Raw genomic sequence first — 18,215 nt, 5'->3', positions numbered from 1 at the left:
TTTTTTTCCTTCCTTTTTTATAAAATAGCCCGGTGAAGTGACCTCCCACGACCCGGCAGCAGCTCCAAGGAGGAACCGAGAGACTGAGGCCTCCCGGCCGCGGGACCGACACCCAGACCGACGGCCTCGCTCCGCCGCGGGCGACTGCGCCCCGCGCTCGGCGACTGTTGAGCCGGTTTCGATTCCAGCGGATTTTGTCCCTCGGCGCTGGCCGTCGCCCCCCCCCCCACCCCCCAGCTCCGCCCACCGGCCCCAGCGCTCGCCCTTCTCCCCTGAGAGGTCAGGACGTCGCGGCCTGTGGCCCGGCGGGCGGCCCTCCGGCGATGACCCCCAGCGCCCCCAGCAACCCTATGGCCTCGCTCTACGTGGGGGACCTGCACCCCGACGTGACGGAGGCGATGCTCTACGAGAAGTTCAGCCCGGCCGGGCCCATCCTCTCCATCCGGGTCTGCAGGGACGTGGTCACCCGCCGCTCCCTGGGCTACGCGTACGTGAACTTCCAGCAGCCGGCGGACGCCGAGCGGGCCTTGGACGCCATGAACTTCGACGTTATAAAGGGCAAGCCGATGCGCCTCGTGTGGTCCCAGCGCGACCCCTCGCTGCGCAGAAGTGGCGTGGGCAACATATTCATTAAAAATCTGGACAGATCCATCGACCATAAGGCGCTGTTTGATACATTTTCCGCTTTGGGGAACGTCCTCTCGTGTAAGGTGGCGTGCGATGAAAATGGCTCCAAGGGCTATGGCTACGTACATTTTGAGACCCAGGAAGCTGCGGAAGGAGCCATTGAAAAAATGAACGGGATGCTGCTCCACGACCGCAAAGTCTTCGTTGGGCGATTTAAGTCTCGTAAAGAACGAGCAGCAGAACTGGGAGCTCGGGCCAAAGAGTTCAACGTTTACATCAAGAATTTTGGCGAAGACATGGATGACGAGCGCCTGAAGGATCTCTTTGGCAAGTTTGGACCCGCCTTAAGTGTGAAAGTAATGACCGATGAAAGTGGAAAATCCAAAGGTTTTGGATTTGTAAGCTTCGAAAAGCATGAGGATGCACAGAAAGCGGTGGATGAGCTGAACGGAAAGGAGCTCGGCGGAAAACGAATTTACGTGGGCCGGGCTCAGAAGAAAGTGGAACGGCAGACAGAACTTAAGCGCAAATTTGAACAGATGAAGCGAGATAGGATCACCAGATACCAGGATGTTAACCTCTATGTGAAAAATCTTGACGATGTCATTGATGATGAGCGTCTCCGGAAGGAGTTTTCTCCGGTTGGTACAATCACGAGTGCAAAGGTTATGATGGAAGGTGGTCGGAGCAAAGGGTTTGGTTTTGTGTGTTTCTCCTCTCCAGAAGAAGCCACGAAAGCAGTTACAGAAATGAATGGTAGAATTGTGGCTACCAAGCCGCTGTATGTAGCTTTAGCTCAGCGCAAAGAAGATCGCCAGGCTTTCCTCACTAACCAGTATATGCAGAGAATGGCAAGGGCGAGAGCTGTGCCCAACCCCATAACCAGCCCCTACAAGCCAGCACCTCCTTCAGGTTACTTCATGGCAGCTATCTCACAGACTCAGAACCGTGCTGCATACTGTCCTCCTAGCCAAATTGCTCAACTAAGACCAAGACCTCGCTGGACTGCTCAGGGTGCCACGCCTCATCCATACCAAAATATGCCTGGTGCTATCTGCCCAGCCGCTCCTATACCACCATTGAGTGCTATGAGGCCAGCTTCTTCACAGGTTCCGCGAGTCACGTCCACACAGTGTGTTGCTAACACATCAACACAGGCAGTGGGTCCACGCCCTGCAGTGACTGCTGCTGCAGCTACTGTTGCTGCCCTCACTGTTCCACAGTATAAGTATGCTGCGGGGGTGTGCAATCCTCAACAACATCTTAATGCACAGCTACAAGTTACCATGCCGCAGCCTGCTGTTCATGTACAAGGTCAGGAGCCTTTGACTGTTCCCATGTTGGCATCTGCCCCTCCTCAAGAGCAAAAGCAAATGTTGGGCGAACGGCTGTTTCCTCTAATTCAAGCCATGCACCCTACTGTTGCTGGTAAGATTACTGGCATGTTGTTGGAGATGGATAATTCAGAACTTCTTCATATGCTGGAGTCTCCAGAGTCTCTCTGTTCTAAAGTTGATGAAGCTATAGCTGTAATACAAGCCCACCAAGCTAAAGAGGCTTTCCAGAAAGCAGTTAACAGTGCCACTGGTGTTCCAACTATTTAAAATTGATCAGGGACCACGGAAAGAAACTCATGCTTCACTGAAGAAAAGTATCTATACATTGAAAAACTTAAATATTAAGGGGAAAAGCCATTGGAAAATATAAAATAAATTCAAAAAGGAGGAAACTTTGGACCTTACGTACTGAGCAAATGCCAGGTCTAGCAAACATAATGCTAGTCCTAGATTACTTATTGATTTAAAAACAAAAACAAACAAAACACACACACAAAATAGTAAAATATAAAAACAAATTAATGTTTTATAGGCCCTGGGAAAAAGAATTTTCAGCAAAGTACAAAATTTTAAAGCATTCCTTTGTTTAATGTTGTAATCTTTACTGTGGAATAGATCAGAATGTCACTTCTGTTTTAAATAACAGAATTGATAACTGAGCAAGGAAACATAATCTGGATTATAAAATCCTTGCTCTAATAAAAATTTCTTAAACAGTGCAAAAAAAAAAAAAAAAGGTACATTATCTCTTTCTCTTGGGCCTACAGCACCAGCAGGATGGGCAAGTGTCAAGGTCTTTGTACTGTCAGGAAGTTCTGCAGCCACCAAGACAAAACATGGCATGATAACTATACAAAAAAGTCCATTTGGGCATAGCCCTGAAGGCTAACCCCTTTGAAAGTACATCACATGGAAATGAAATTTTGCTAGAAAAAGCTAGGGTGGAAGCCAAATTCTGCCATCAGGAAGTGTGTCAGGGTCCAGCTGATCAAAATCACCAAGAAACACAGCTTTCTTACCCAATAAAGGTTGCTTGAACTCTATTGTAAACATTGAAGTTCTGGTGGCTAGATTTAGTTGCAAAGGTCATCTAATCGGTACATTCCTGGAGTCCAGTTTAAGATTGTCAGAGTAACCAATGTCTCTCTCTTGGCCTTATGTAATAGCAAGAAGAAAAGACCAAGATCATAAGTTTTAATGATGCAAACATGGTAATAATAATCTTTCATGTGCTCCCTCCCCCTCCAAAGTATCTTAGAGAAATTTCCTTTCACTAAATACAAAAAGAAATCTCTCCTAAGGGACATTAGGATATAAACTGGATTAGATCTTAATTTTAAAGTTTTGTAAATGGCCTAAAAAATGTTCTTCATATAGCAAGCTTCTATAAAAGTTGAGAGAGTAATTATTATATCTCTAAAAGCTATTTCCTTGTTTAATTTTATTTCTCAATTACAGTTTACATTCAATATTATTTTGTATTAGTTTCAAGTGTATAACATAGTGGTTAGACTCAAAAAAGCTATTTCTCTAGGGAGTTAAGATGACATAATCTAGGCATATTGTTTCCTGGAAATATAATTTTCCTCAGAGAGCATAGAGAGTTAGAAAAATAGGAGCTAATATGTTCCTTTGATTGTTTCTCTCAAATAACAAACTTTTCCACTAAAGTGTTGGTAATAGCTAAATAGCAGTTAATTCACAATCATAACCAATGACTATAATTTTAGTATTTTGGTGAACATTGCTATGTACACAGGAGGTAGAATTTGATCCATAACCAAATCCGTGCTTCCAATGCATTTCAAATAGATTTTCTGAAATTTTACATTCCCACTTGAGGACTCTTCACAAAGTAAGTGAGGTATTAAATGACTATTGTGTTGATCTTAACTTGAGACTCAGACCATTCATTCAAGTTTCTGTATGCTAGAGAATGTCTTCTAAGTACAAGTCCTAAAGCTCAGATTTAACAGATGCAATAAGAGGCATCCCTTCTTTGGCCCCACTATAATTCATCCCTTAGTTTATCCTACTAACAAGATTATCTGAGTAATAACAGTTCTCATCCTAATGTTAAGGATCAAGGTATGATCGTGGTAGTAAAATAATTACCAATTATAATTTAAAAGCAACATAAATTCATGTTGCTCTAAATTCCATAGGAAAGATCACTTTAGTGTTTTGTATTTTATTAACAGTTTCTGTAATGACTTTTTTCCCTATGAAATTAGTTAAATAAAGATTAATTATTGCTGAGGCAAGGAGTGAGCATTCCTACTGGTATGGTCACTATGAAAAACAATATGGAGGCTCCTCAAAAATTTAGAATTACCATATGCTCCAGCAACCCATCTTCTGGGTATCTACCTGAAAAAAATTGAAAATATTTATTTGCAAAGATATATGCACTCCTGTATTCATTGCAGCATTATTCACAGTGGCCAAGACAAGGAAACAACTGACTGTCCTTCGATAGATGATTGGATAAAGATATGGTGCATATATACCAGCAATTTTCAACTTTTTTCATCTCATAGCACACATAAACTAATTAGTAAAATTCTGTGGTACACCAAAAAATATATTTTTTGCCAATCTGACCAAAAAAAGGTATATAGTTTTATTTGACAATTTGAAAGAAAAGAGTTCAGTGCCCCTGACTAAATAGGTATTGCATGTGTTAGAAATTCTCGCAGCACACTGGTTGAAAATCGCTGATGTATACAGTGGTGCATGCCCTAGCTGGTTTGGCTCAGTGGTTAGAGCATCAGCCCATAGACTGAAGGGTCCTGGGTTTGATTCTGGCCAAGGGCATGTACTTTGGTTGAAGGCTCGATCCCCAGCCCTGGTCAGGGCGCATGCAGGAGGCAACCAATTAATGTGTCTCTCTCACATCGATGTTTCTTTCTCTCTCTCCCACTGTCTCTAAAAAGCAATAGAAAAAAATATCCTCAGATGAGGATTAAAAAAAGAAAGAAAAGAAATATACAGCGGTACACTACTCAGCCTTGAGAAAAGATGAAATTCTACCACTGTGACATGGATGATCTTGAGCATATCATGCTAAGTGAAATAAGTCAGACAGAAAAAGTTAAGAACCGTATTACTTCACTCATTTGTGGGATATAAAACTGAAAGCAACAAATGAACAAAGAAAAACTCATAGACCAGAGGGAATGGGGGCTAAGGGGGTAGTAAAGGGTAAAGAGGGTCAAATATACGGTAACAGAAGATTTGACTTTGCATGGTAGGCACACGATGCAATTAATATACAGATGATGTGTCATAGAATTGTACACTTAAAGCCTATATAATCTTATTAACCAATGTCACTCCAATAAATTTAATTTTTAAAAAATGTTCTAAGAAAAAAGAAGTGAGCATGCCTTCTCCACAAGAAAGTAACCCCTCGACAAGCTGAAGTCTCCAAGAAAAGCTCTAACTCTTTGAGAAGCTCATCTAGGCCTAAGTAATGCAAGTCCGATGAGATGATGACAGAGGTGCTGGCTGAAATGCTGCGCCGTTGCATTTCAGGCCATTGCAAGTTCAGATTTTTAAGTCTCCCTATTTTGAAAAGGAATTTATTTTCTTTACTTTTTTTTTTTTTTAGAAGGAAAGTCAGGATTTTTAAAAATATGTTTTTACTGATTGTTTAGAGAGAGAGGAAGGGAGAGGGAGAAAGAGATAGAAACATCCATTGGCTGCCTCCTGCACTCCCCCCTACTGGGGGTGCAACCCAGGCATGTGCCCTGACTGGGAATCAAACCAGCAACCTCTTGGTGCATGGGATGACACACAGCCAACTGAGCCACAGGGTCCAGGCTTTTTAAAAAATCCTCAACTATGAACATAAACTTTGCAAACCAGTGAATTATAAACACGAAGAAAATCCTAAAGGTCATCTAGCCTATTTCTCTACTTCTCAGTAAAACCAAACTTGAAACTTGGGTCTATCTTTTAAAATATACCTCAATGAAAGGCTTTTCCTTACCTCCCCCCTCCAAACATCCCCTAGACTAGGTTAAGTTTCTCTAGTGTACACTTTCACATCATATGCTATTTCTCCCTCAAAGCACTTACGACAGATGGACCCAAATCATTATCACAGGTCCTTGAATAATATCGTTTTATTCAACGCCATTATGTTACAATGTTGAGAAGAAAACAAATTTGATTTCTGGTGGGGCCACAGTCAGTGTGGAGTGTGTACCTTCTCCCCATGTCTCTGTATGTTTTCTCTGGGGACTCCAGTTTCCTCCCACATCCCAGAGATGTGCATGTGAGACGAATAGGCTGTTTCATGTCCCAAGCTGAGTGGGTGTGGGTGTGGGTGTGGCTGTGAGTGGCCTTTCAGTGGAAGGGTGTCCTGTCCAGGTTGAGGTTGGCCTTGTACCCTGAGCTGCCAGGAGAGACTACAGCCACCATGACCCTGATGTGGAATAAGCAGGTTGGAAAATCATGATCTTGCTTTCTTTTATTCATCTTTTTAAAATGCATGTATAGCTCACAGTTATTTCAGTGTTTGATATTAGAATTGTTTTGAGTCTGTATTTAGAAGTTTAGGGATGTTTTTGTGACCAGAAATATTCTGTAGGAATTTAACTTTCCTGTATCAATCAGCCTGTGGTAAAATTGGTTTCATTATACATCATTTCAATTAAAGTCTTCGTTTCCAAGAACCTATCAACAACGTGAGAACTTACTGTACTTGGGCTTTCAGTTTAAGATCCCTGACTGATCTCACACATTTACCTCTCTTCCCCCAAAGTCCTACTGAGATAATGAAAGAAATATAGCAATACAAGTAAACCTGTAACAGGAAGGATGCCAATAGACCAGAAGAATATGAACTTCTAAAAGATTTAATCTGGGTAAGAGAAAACTAATGGAGGCAAGGAACCAGAAACCTATGTGTGTGAAAGAGACTCCTAAACAAATTTCCCCACCAGAGAATAGGAATTAGCCCTGATAGAAGGAGCTGGGACCAGTAGAAAACAGTTGGAGAGGCAGCTGGCATGTAATTAAGGGTCTAGGGAATGAATACCTGTGTCAGCTTGCAACTCTCGGAACCACTCACTGAGCCTCTGCCCTGGGGTAAAGCTGTGAATACATTTTTATTTATTTACTTTTTAAATTTATCATTATTGTCAAAAATATTACAGATGTCCCTTTTCCCCCCCATTGACCCCTTCCAACCCACCCCCCTTACCCTACCCCCGCCGGGCCTTCCCTGTGTCCACGGGTTATTAATGCATTTTTAAATAACCAAATAAAATGAGAGTTCTGATGAATAAGGCTCCCTGTGAGCACTGGGACTAGGGAAGATAGGAGAAGCCCCTATAACTCACAACCACCTTGAAGGACACAGAGCCCCCCCCCACAGAAGACAGGGTACCCAGCCACACTGAAAATAAAGAGCCTATCTGGCCATACTAAGTTCCCCTGACCTGGCCCTGTATTCACCGCCAGGAGATGAAACATCGTCAAATACATGTCTGCCAATCTAGATCTTTTCTACAAATATAAACGGACAATTGAAAACTGCCGAACATTGGAATAAAACCAAATTGTTTCATTTTGTTATATTTTTTTATTTTATTAGATTAACCTCTGACAAAATAGTTAATACAGGAAATGGAGACAGTTTTAAAAGCATATGATTATTATCATAAGTGAAATTAAGATAATATTGCACCCATTAAAACAGAATAGGCTACTGTGAAAAAGCATCGATTACAGTTCTTGGAAATTAAAAATGTGATTGTCTAAATCTAAAACATTTCAAATTTTTTAACATTAAAAATAAGATTTTTCCATGACTACTAAAGATGTTGAGCATCTTTTCATGGTTTTTCAACCATTTATAGCTCCATTTCTGTGAATTGCCTGTATATATATTGTGTGTGCATGTGTGTATATGTGTGTGTGTGTGTGTGTGTGTGTGTGTGTATTTTTTAAATGTTTTCATTGATTTTAGAGGGAGGGAGGGAGAGAGCAATAAAAACATCGATGAGCAAGAAACACCATTGGCTGCCTCCTGCATGCCCCCTACTGGAGATTGAGCCCACAACCCAGGCATGTGCCCTGACCTGGAATAGAACAAGCAACCTCTTGGTGCATAGGATACTCAATCCACTGAGCTACACTGGCCGGGCCTGTTTATATTTTGTTGCCCATTTTTTCCTCTTAGGCCATGTGCAATGTTTCTTATTGATTTGTGAGTGCTGCTTGTATATTCTGTATATTGATATGTTGCTAGAGATATATGGGCAGATATTTTCTCTCAGCCAGTCACTTACTTTTTAACTGTCTTTAAGCATCTTTCAAAATTCAGAATTTAAAAATTTTATAGTCATCTGTAATTATTTTTCTAAACCAACCTTAACATAATAATTGAACTTCTTTTGGTATCACTGTAAATATTAAAACCATCTAATCTCTCTAAGCATTTTACAATTTCCTAACTTGAAAAATGGAAATAATATCTTCCTCATAGGGCAGTTGTGAGAATGAATGAGAAAATGCATGTAAAAATATCTGGCGCACAGAGGGAATCAACAGTCTTAGCTGTGTTATCCTTATTGTGGAGAGCAATGAAGTTACAGGCACTGGCCAAGATCAAATACACACAATAATATAACCTCCCAAGTCATTGATTCAGAGCAGCCAGACTAAATAGCTTCTCTCAGCCTCCGTTATGGACTGGAGAGTAGGCTTTCCTTTTCCATGGCTTCGTGTTAAACAAGTACCCGGACACCTTGAAAACAGCTTATCCATCAACCCGTTCAGCGAGGAAGATTGTTCATGTGTTTGGGATTTGACTTCGGCATTCCCTTCTTTCCCATCTCCTGCTTGACCTGTCATAGGGTATCTATAGCTCTGTCTTTCCCTCTCCTCACCTTGTCATTTTCACTCCTGCCCTTGCTTTAAATCTGTCAGTCCACATGCCATGTCCCTAAAGCAAGGGACACTGATGGACGTGTCACCAGTGAAGGATCCAGGATTGCCAGACTCCACGAGAAGAAGAAACATTTTTGACTCATCCCTGTCCCCTAATTCCTAAGTGTCTCATCCCATTTTCTTTCACATAAGTTGCTTCAACAGCCTCCTTGCATCTCAGCCTTCCTATCTGCCTCTGCTTCCCTCCCACACACATATGCTCCCTTCTGTTGCTTTAAGGATATTTCTAAAGCAAAATCTGATCATGTCACATTTTACTTAAAACCCTTCAGTGCTCTGCCACTCAACAGCTGTGTGGCACTAGGAAAATATTTACCTTCATTGGGTCACTTTCTCCATTTGAAGAATAGGAATCATAATGGTGAGCCATTGCTTTTAATATAAAATGTAAATGCCTTAGCCCAAGCTATAAAAATCCCTGTATGACCTTCAGCTTCATCCCTGGCCATTCTGTGTCTTGCAATTTTTGGTCCAGTCATCCCAGTTTCCTTTCCATTCCTAGAACACAACACACTCACTCATACCCTACAATTTTTCACCTCTGTTCTTTCTGTTTGAAGAATACTCCTCTCCCTGCTCCCACGCCCTTCTAGCCCCTGTCATTGATGAACCCACTTTATACTCAAGGTTCAGCTTCCTCCTGAACTAAATTTCTGACACATATGTTCTGAATAAATATGTGTTGAATGAGTGATTATCAAATATTGAGTGCACATTTGCTCATTTAATGCTCACAAAATTCCTGTGAGGTCGATATCGTTACTCCCATCATTGTGGATGTTAAAAGCAAGGTTCAGAAAGGTTGAGCAGCATCCCCAAGTTTATACAGTTATAAGTGCAGAACCGGTATTCAAATCCAGGCTGTGTGACTCTAAAGACAACTTTGGAGTGCAATAAAGGCTTGGGCAGACATGAAGAAGGAAGTAATAATAAAATCAAGTCTTGCCTGGCCTGATTTGGCTCAGCAGTTGAGCTTCGACCTAGGATCTAGGCCATCAGGGTTTGATTCCTGGTCAGGGCACATGCCCGGGTTGCGGGCTCGATCCCCAGTAGGGGGCGTGCAGGAGGCAGCCGATCAATGACTCTCATCATTGATGTTTCTATCTCTCTCTCTCTCCCTCTCTCTGAAATCAATAAAGATATATTTTTTTTTAAAAAAATCAAGTCTTAAATGCAGAGGTCTCAAGAATAAGGCCTTTGCAGCACAGTCTGCACAGGTTTTCAGAAGCAGCACAAAATCCTTAAAGCTTTTTCACCAATTCCGAGAGAGATGCTGAGATCCCACACAGCAGAGGGTTCTTTTGTTCAACAAAGAGATGGGGTGACATTCAAGACAACCCTCCTCCAAGGATCACTCTTGTCCCACAGCATCTCTAGTGTGAGAAATTAGGAATTAGAAGGTCCTTTTCAGACTATTAGATCTCCTTCTTCCTATGCCATAAAGTGCAGCCCCAAGATACTTTTTAAAAAGAAATGCCTCTTCTGGCCCACGTGCCTCAGTGGTTGAGCACCAACCTATGAACAAGAAGATCAGGGTTCGGTTCCCAGTCAGGGTATATGCCTGGGTTTCAAACTCGATCCCTAGTAAGGGGCGTGCAGGAGGCAGCAGATCAATGACTCTCATTGATGTTTCTCTCTCTCTCCCTCTCCCTTCCTCTCTCTGAAATCAATAAAAACATATTAAAAAAAAAACAACCTTTAAAAAATAAAAATAAATGACTCTTCTTTTAAAAAGAAAAGAAAAGCACTTCCATCCTGATATATATAAGTTCACCAAAAAAATCACACTATTAGAGTAGAAACAATTTAAATATAAAGGACATGCTGCTTATGCGTCATCCATTTCTAGAACTTAGGCCAGCCTAATTTGTAGTCATAGCACACTAAAATACATTATTTTGGTGTGCTATGCATCATAGATTACAGGTGCAGAAGTAAAATCATGCAATAAACATAGCACCTTATCTTTTCAAAAGATTTTAGTGCCTTATTGTCTGCTCGTCATAAGGAAATACTTCACAAGGAGTCACAAGCTTGTGGTACTGTTAAGTTTGCTGGTGGCTTTTTCAAGTGGTTTATTAATGGTATATATCTAATAGTGCTATTAACGGTTGGTCCTTAGACAGTGCTGACTTCAAATAGGGAAGAGGGTAACTTCCTCTGAAGATGCATGTAATGATGGATGGGGGGCTGAAGAGAAGGTTAGGAGCAATAATTAGATGCGTAGCAGTGATGGAGTGGTTTGATCGTAAGGACTGGGAGTGAGGCACTCAAAACATAATGGAGAGATATATTGTAAAGTGAAAACAGCAGGTGGAGGGCAATGGACAAAATATATTACAATTTATGGTGTGTGTGTGTGAGAGAGTGTGATATAAATGTCTCTAAAAAAGACTCTCAAGAAACTGTAAGAATGGTTGCCTCTGAGAAAATGGATTGGAAGTACTGACTTGAAGGGGAAAGTCAAGGGTGAAGAGTAGACTGTTTTGCTAAATAAGTTTAGGCACGTGTTTTAACCATGTACATCTATTTTTATTTCGAAACAAACCAGGAATGCATGAGATTGCCCAGCAGTGCATGGCTCAGGTGTCTGGGTCACACTCCAGCTCAGCCAAGCTATTGGGTATAGTCTCTCAGAAGCAAGATGGAATAGATACACAACTTTTCAAAAACTAAGACTTAAACAGCTCCACTGTGCCCTACCTGGAGAGAGCCTGCTGGCCAATGTAAGAACCAAGGACAGAATGACATGGGAAAAACAAAAGAGAGATGGGCATAATGGAGTCAAGGAAAGTGAGAGTTGTAGTTCAAAATTTATTCTCAGTCACAGGCCAGCTACCAAGGTCAGGGTAAGTTTTGGACTCTAGTCTTTCCTGAGGAGTGCTAGAAGGCAGTTCAGACCATCATAGTGAGGCAACATCCTTCACTTCTCTCTACTAGCTCTGATAGCAAGTTTCTAATGATCATTTGGTTCCCCATGTCTCCTTCCACAGAGAAAATATGGCCCAATCAGCAGAAGAAGGCAGAGTGAGGGGTGACTACAGTCCACCTTGCAGTTATATTTTTTTTACTATGTTTAAACAAATAAAAAATAAAGTCATTTGTATATAGACAAGACCATAGTTCTGAAAAAGTTATTTGTTTCCTAACATTTCCTTCTCTCTGTTAAGGTAGCTAAACCATTAGGATTCATTGACTCAGGAAGACATGAGATAGCAGAAAACAGGGAAAAAATTGAAACTTTTAGCTTTGTGTTTCAAAAGCTAGCTCTTTAGAATTTTTTTTTAAAGAATCATGGCAGCCCGGCTGGCATGGCTCAGTAGTTCAGTGGTATGAACCAAGAGATCCTGTTTGATTCCCGGTCAGGGCACATGCCTGGGGTTGTGAGCTCAGTCCCCAGTAGGGAGCGTACAGGAGGCAGCCAGTCAGTGACTCTCATCACTGATGTTTCCATCTCTCTCTCCCTCTCCCTTCCTCTCTCTGAAATCAATAAGACATATTTAAAAAAAAAAAGAATCATGGCAATGTTTGAGAGCAGTAAGAGCAGGCCTTCCCCATCCACCTTCCCTGTCAACTAGAAAATGATTCTCTACACCTGGTAAAAGAAAAGAATGAGTGATAAGAATATGATACCGATGCGACCCTGGAAAAGGGAGTCTGTGCCCTGCTCTCCAGGCTGAGCGCTGGGATGTGAGCCAAGGCCAAAACCCCCGGAGAGGACTGTGGAATCTGATAGCAAAGGAGACCTACCGAGCCACTGGGGTGAATCGAGCACTCCCAGAAGAGAAATACTTCTGTGATCTGTGTAGGTAGGCCAATATCGAACCTTGAAGCAATTTTGGTGGGGCAACAACTAAATGAGGGAGGCAAAGAAATGGTTGAGAAGGGCTGGCTAGGTTTGAAGGGTTGCACAGATGGCAATGAAAGATGTCTCTAGGACAACTTGCATGGACCAGTTCTGGAAAAATAAGTTTACCCCTGAACATCCCTCCCCACCGTGAAGTCCAGATTTCCTCCTATCCTGCACTACTACCACCAATGCTTTGGAATCATATAATCCATATAACCATATAAACCTTATAAAGTCAAAACTCGGATATAACCACGTGTAAGAAAAAGCCAGAGCCCAGCCGGGTGGCTCAGCGATTGAGCATCAACCTATGTCCCTGGAGATGGTGGTTTGATTCCCGGTCAGGGCACAGGCCCGGGTTGCAGCTCGATCCCCCACAGGGGGTGTGCAGGAGGCAGCCGATCAATGACTCTCTCATCATTGACGTTTCTGTCTCTCTCTCCCTCTCCCCTCCTCTCTCTGAAATCAATAAAAAGATTTTTTTAAGAAAAAAGAAAGAAAAAGGCAGGAATTCAAGCTGGCAGAGATTAAGTTTCTGTCATCTTAATGGAATAGAGGGTTAGAATACATATTTAGCTGAGTTACATAAGAGCAAAAGTTGACATATTTCTTGTGCACCTAAATTTATGGCCTTAGATTCATACACACAATACATATTATATACTTTAGCTTCCTGTGAGTTTGAAAAGTTAATCCAGAGCGAGTTACATGCTGTGTGCCTTTGGAATGTTAATTTCCCCATCTGTTGAATAAGAACTTTAATATCCATTGTACAAGGTTAATATGAGGCTCCGACGTGATAATGTATGTAAGCTGCCAGGTCCAATGTAGATGACCCATAAATACTATTTTTCTCATGCCAACATCATCACTTCAGTCGACATTCATCAAATATTACAATTTCCAAGTGTATAGCTGGTTAGACATTAATTACACTTTAGGTTGGCTGCTTCATGATGGCATCCTAGCATCTTAATCGCATCAGTAAAATGTCCTCACATCACACGGATAACTTCTGGGAAGGGTTTCTGTGGCCGGTTAGTCCCACCCACAGTTCTGTAGTTTCCAGTAAGCTTCAATCAAAGAGAGTGTCCCCTCCCTGACCTGAGCATGCTGTCATTTCCCAGCCCTTTTGCCACAGTCCTCTTGGAGGCATCTTTTGGCATTCTGACTTTCCATCGCTTATACATAAGGTAAGCCATGGCATGCTCGTTCCAGGTCTGGGAAGCACGTGCTGCAACACTGGAGGATCTTTTCCTCTAGCCATGTAAGGAAAAAGAGGGGCATCCATGCAGGTCCTTCAGGTATAGTATTTCACTCCATCTTTATAAATACCACCATTTCATTGACAAAAGCTAAGGCTCAGAGAGGCTAACTGATTCCCCTGGTACCCAAGAACTAGTAAGTGACAGAGCAAAACTTGGTTAAGCTAAATCTGGAGGGCTCCAAAACTCATGCTCTCTCTGCCACATAACCACCCGTGGAGGAAAGGATATGCAGGGCAAGTATGAATTGTACCAAAATGATAGTTGATTGAATATATGGCCAGCAGGTAGAGGTATTTGCAGTTGTCACCAAAATACTACATGTGTTTAGATGGTAGCATGTAAACTTGGGGGGGGGGGAGAGAGAAAGAGAGGGATACAGACAGAGAGAGAACATTTAAACATCCTTCACTGGGCTACAGTCATAACCTGGGTTGACTCTAGTTCTATACTAGTAACAATAATGATAACAGTGCTTTGTGTGCATCTAGTACTGAGCTTTCCTAAGTACTTTCACATCCATTATATGATTTGTCTTACAGCATTCCTGGCAAGATATGCAGGAAAAGCATCATTCTTCCCATTCTTATGAAAAGGAAAAGAGGTGCAGACTTGTGCCACATCCCCCAGCAATCTCGGAAACACAGAGCTGCAGTCTCGAATGATGTGTGCAGTCTGTTTGGGCACTCTGAGTGGTGGCTGGAGATATGTGGAGGTGTGACAACTTTTCCATGGTGAAGTAGGGAATGAGGTGTCCCAGGTAGGGCCTCAGCAGGAAACAGATGACATGGTCAAAGTGGACACTTTGAGAAGATTTTAACAAAAGGACTATTTGCAAAAGGATGCTCAGGGTGTAGGGAAACCAGAAGACATAGTGCAGTTCTCTGGTTTGCATCAGTAAGGACTGAAGGGCGAGAGGAGGGTGTGGTTATTAGAACCGGGAGAGAGAGTCTGTACAAAGAGATCACCTCACAGGAGCTCTGGACTTTGGCCAAGGGACACAGCCAGCCTGCAGTGACTGCCACAAGGAGGGGTTCAGGGATATCAATACCTTGATTTTACTCCAGTCCTTCCTTCCCTCTGATCACCTGCTGGTGCTTCCTGTTGGCCAAATTCATCCGTAAGTCAGAGGCAAAGAAACCTATTATTGTGGTCAAAGCAGCTCAGCCTCATAAGGCACAGAAAAGGGAACAAAGGGGTAGAGCAGATCTGGAGGAGCAAGCAGAACATATCCTGCACGTGAGAGTTTCTGCTGAGAGGCCACACTAGAACAGTGTATCAGTAAGACTTCAGCTCACTTGAAACGATTAAACAATAAAAAGGAGTTACTGAACAGGCTTCAGGGGCAGCCAAATCCTGGGGCTGGCTCTCTCTGTGAGGGTGTGAGATCTGTCCTCCTCGGTGTGCCAACTCTACCACATGGCAGCAAAGTGGCTGAAGCAATTCCTGGTGTTGCATCTGCACACCACATTGACTGGAGAAAGAGAAAGACCATGTTGCAGAATTCCCGGTTAAAGCCCTGAGACTCACTCGGACTGGATTATCTTGGGTTAGATGCTCAACTGTAAACCAAACTTTATGGCTAGAATGTGGAATGTACCGACTGGCCTAGCTGAGATCAAGTGCTTCACCCTTAGATAAAGAAATAGAACGGCTTTCCATAAATCACATAGATTCTGGAACAGAAATTGGAGCTTTGTGGGATGGTTGAAGAGACCATTGAGAAGTGCTCACTCAAGTAGAATTGCAGACCTGCCACCATTATGAAAGGGAGGAGACATATGGGACTGAAGAGTGTTTCAGTCCAAAGTGTAATCAAACAACAGAAGCCCAACGTGGATTAAATGAGCAGGGGTTTATTTATGTCACTCGATGAAGCAACAATAGGTAGGCTATCAAAGGCTGGTAGAGCAGTTTAATGATGCCTTTTGAAACTCAGATTCTCATAATTATTACCTCATGGTCAAATGATGTCTGGTGCACTTCCAGGCTTCCAGCCAAATTCTAGGCAGGAAGAAGGAAAGGGGCAAATGACCGTCTAAAGAGAAAAGTGTTCGCCTCGAAAGCTATTGCTTTTCTATTTGCAAAGGGAAACCCTTTACTTCATTAACCAGAACTATGCTATGTGGCCACCTCTTAGTCACAAAGGAGGCTGGAAGTAGGGAATTTTCTTCCCTAGCTCAAGTTGTAGATGAACATAAGGGAGAGGGGGATTGGGAATTGTTTTGGAGAGCTCATCCATGGTCTCTGCCACAGGAATGATTGCCTAACAGCACTGAAGACCCAGCAGAGGCTGGAAATCATAAATCTGTGGTGGAGCCAATCAGCGGAGAATCACCCACTTGACAATAATACTGGTTAACTGGAAAAAATGACAGCTTTATACTAAATTTCACTGATTTTGCTAACTCAGGAGAACTATGGGCCAAATTTTCCTAGCAAAGAGGGCAGTGAAGCCAACCACATAGACAGTTCAGGAAAACTGCTGAAACAATGAGCTATCTCATTTCCAGAAAAATTAAGAGTCTTCCTGAATAAATTTATAAACTAAAGCCCAGAGTCTGTAACATATACTAACACTAATACTGGTCATTTTTCCAGAGAAGTTTATTCATCTAAGAAGGACTTTTCCATCTAGTTTTTATTATTATTATTATTATTATTATTATTATTATTTTAATGCATTTGCAAGATTTTTGTTTGTTTGCCTAATTTTTTTTCAATTACAGTTTATTTTGTTATTTTTCTCATGAGTCAAGCTTACTCGGTTTATTTATTTATTTATTGATTGATTGATTGATTGATTGATTGATTTGCCTCGAAGTTTTTCCATTGATTTTAGATAGAGTGGAAGGGGAGGGGGGAGAAAGAGAGTGAATGAGAGAGAGAAAGAGAGAGAGAGAGAGACATCTATGTGAGAGAGACATATCGATTGGTTGCACACACCCATGCTCCAACCACTGAGCCAAACGGGCTAGGGCAACAAATCTTTTTTCTTATATAAGCATCTATAACAGGACCATACACAAATGTGTATTTAATTAAATGTAACTTAATTAAATAAGTTTTGTGTATAGTTGTATAATCCAAATATAGCATTGCTCTGATCTTAGGACCCACAGTGACACGTCAGAAAATTTTACAAATTCAATTCCAAGGGCCTTGAAGAGAAATGTAGATCTTTGTAGGTGTTCTCAGGAGCAGCTAAAAGAGTTTACCCCCACACAACACACCACAATCACATGGCAGCTGCTGTCCCCACAATCTTCTTCCTGTCTCTCCTGCCTATTCCAGAAGAGACACCCTATGTCTTTTCTTATTTATGCAGAACCATTCACCCCTTTTTCTAATCTCCCATAGGTCCAAGCTTGGCACATTTTCCCACCAGTACATCAAAGGCCTTGTCCATCTTCCCATGCAGGAAAGGACCTTCCTTCTGAAACAAAAGAGTAGAAGGAAAGACTGACAAAGGTCACATTATAGCAATGCCAAACTCTAGGCAAGTGCTTAATATAGCTTAATAGAAAATGCCAGCAACTCACCGCCTTTAATAAGTAGTAAAAGTACTGAAGTAAAGACATATTAATAATTTTCTTTCACATGGCACCATATGGCAAGAATAACAAACATCACAGACTTCACAGATTTGCAACGTAAAACAGCAGAGGGAAAGAGAAAGGAAGATGGTGACTGAAAAGATATGAAGCAAGAGCAACAGTTACATTTTCGTTAGCAGACCATGTGTAACTGGACCTAGGAATTTAAACTCTTGAATAAAAAACTATGTGTTCTATTTAAAAATGAAATGGCTCCCACTGTAAATGGATATGAAAAATGATGCTTCATAGAGCATATGAATTAATGAAATTACTTTGTGGTTTGTGGCTATCCTTAGATATATTAATCACAGACAAATAAAATAAAATAATTTCTATATAAAAACAAAGAAACAATTAGCACAATTATTAAGCCAACCAACAATTCCATTAATGACTGCTTTCTAACTCTATAATGCTTATTAACAGCCATGAGTAACAAATACCTGTATTCTAGTCCTGGTTCTTCAGTTTATAAGCCATGTGATTTTGGTCAAGTTATTTCGCTTTTCTCCACTTCTTCATCTATTAAACTGAGAGGATAGCCTTTGTCCTATATCCATCTCTCCAAGAGCAT

At 41.6% G+C, this 18,215-nt stretch overlaps 2 pseudogenes; both read left to right on the top strand.

Moving 5' to 3' along the window:
* The first annotated feature begins 299 nt into the window (after positions 1-299).
* On the top strand, positions 300-2,254 carry LOC107532488 (polyadenylate-binding protein 1 pseudogene; annotated as a pseudogene).
* Positions 2,255-2,741: 487 nt separating this feature from the next.
* LOC107532489 (small ribosomal subunit protein uS12 pseudogene) lies at positions 2,742-3,155 on the top strand (annotated as a pseudogene).
* Positions 3,156-18,215: the final 15,060 nt, after the last annotated feature.

The sequence above is a fragment of the Miniopterus natalensis genome, chromosome 4 (assembly GCF_054644295.1).
Source record: "Miniopterus natalensis isolate mMinNat1 chromosome 4, mMinNat1.hap1, whole genome shotgun sequence".
Classification (NCBI taxonomy): Eukaryota; Metazoa; Chordata; class Mammalia; order Chiroptera; family Miniopteridae; genus Miniopterus; species Miniopterus natalensis.
Note: the sequence above shows the minus strand (reverse complement) of the source record. Positions and strands in the feature narration are given on the sequence as shown.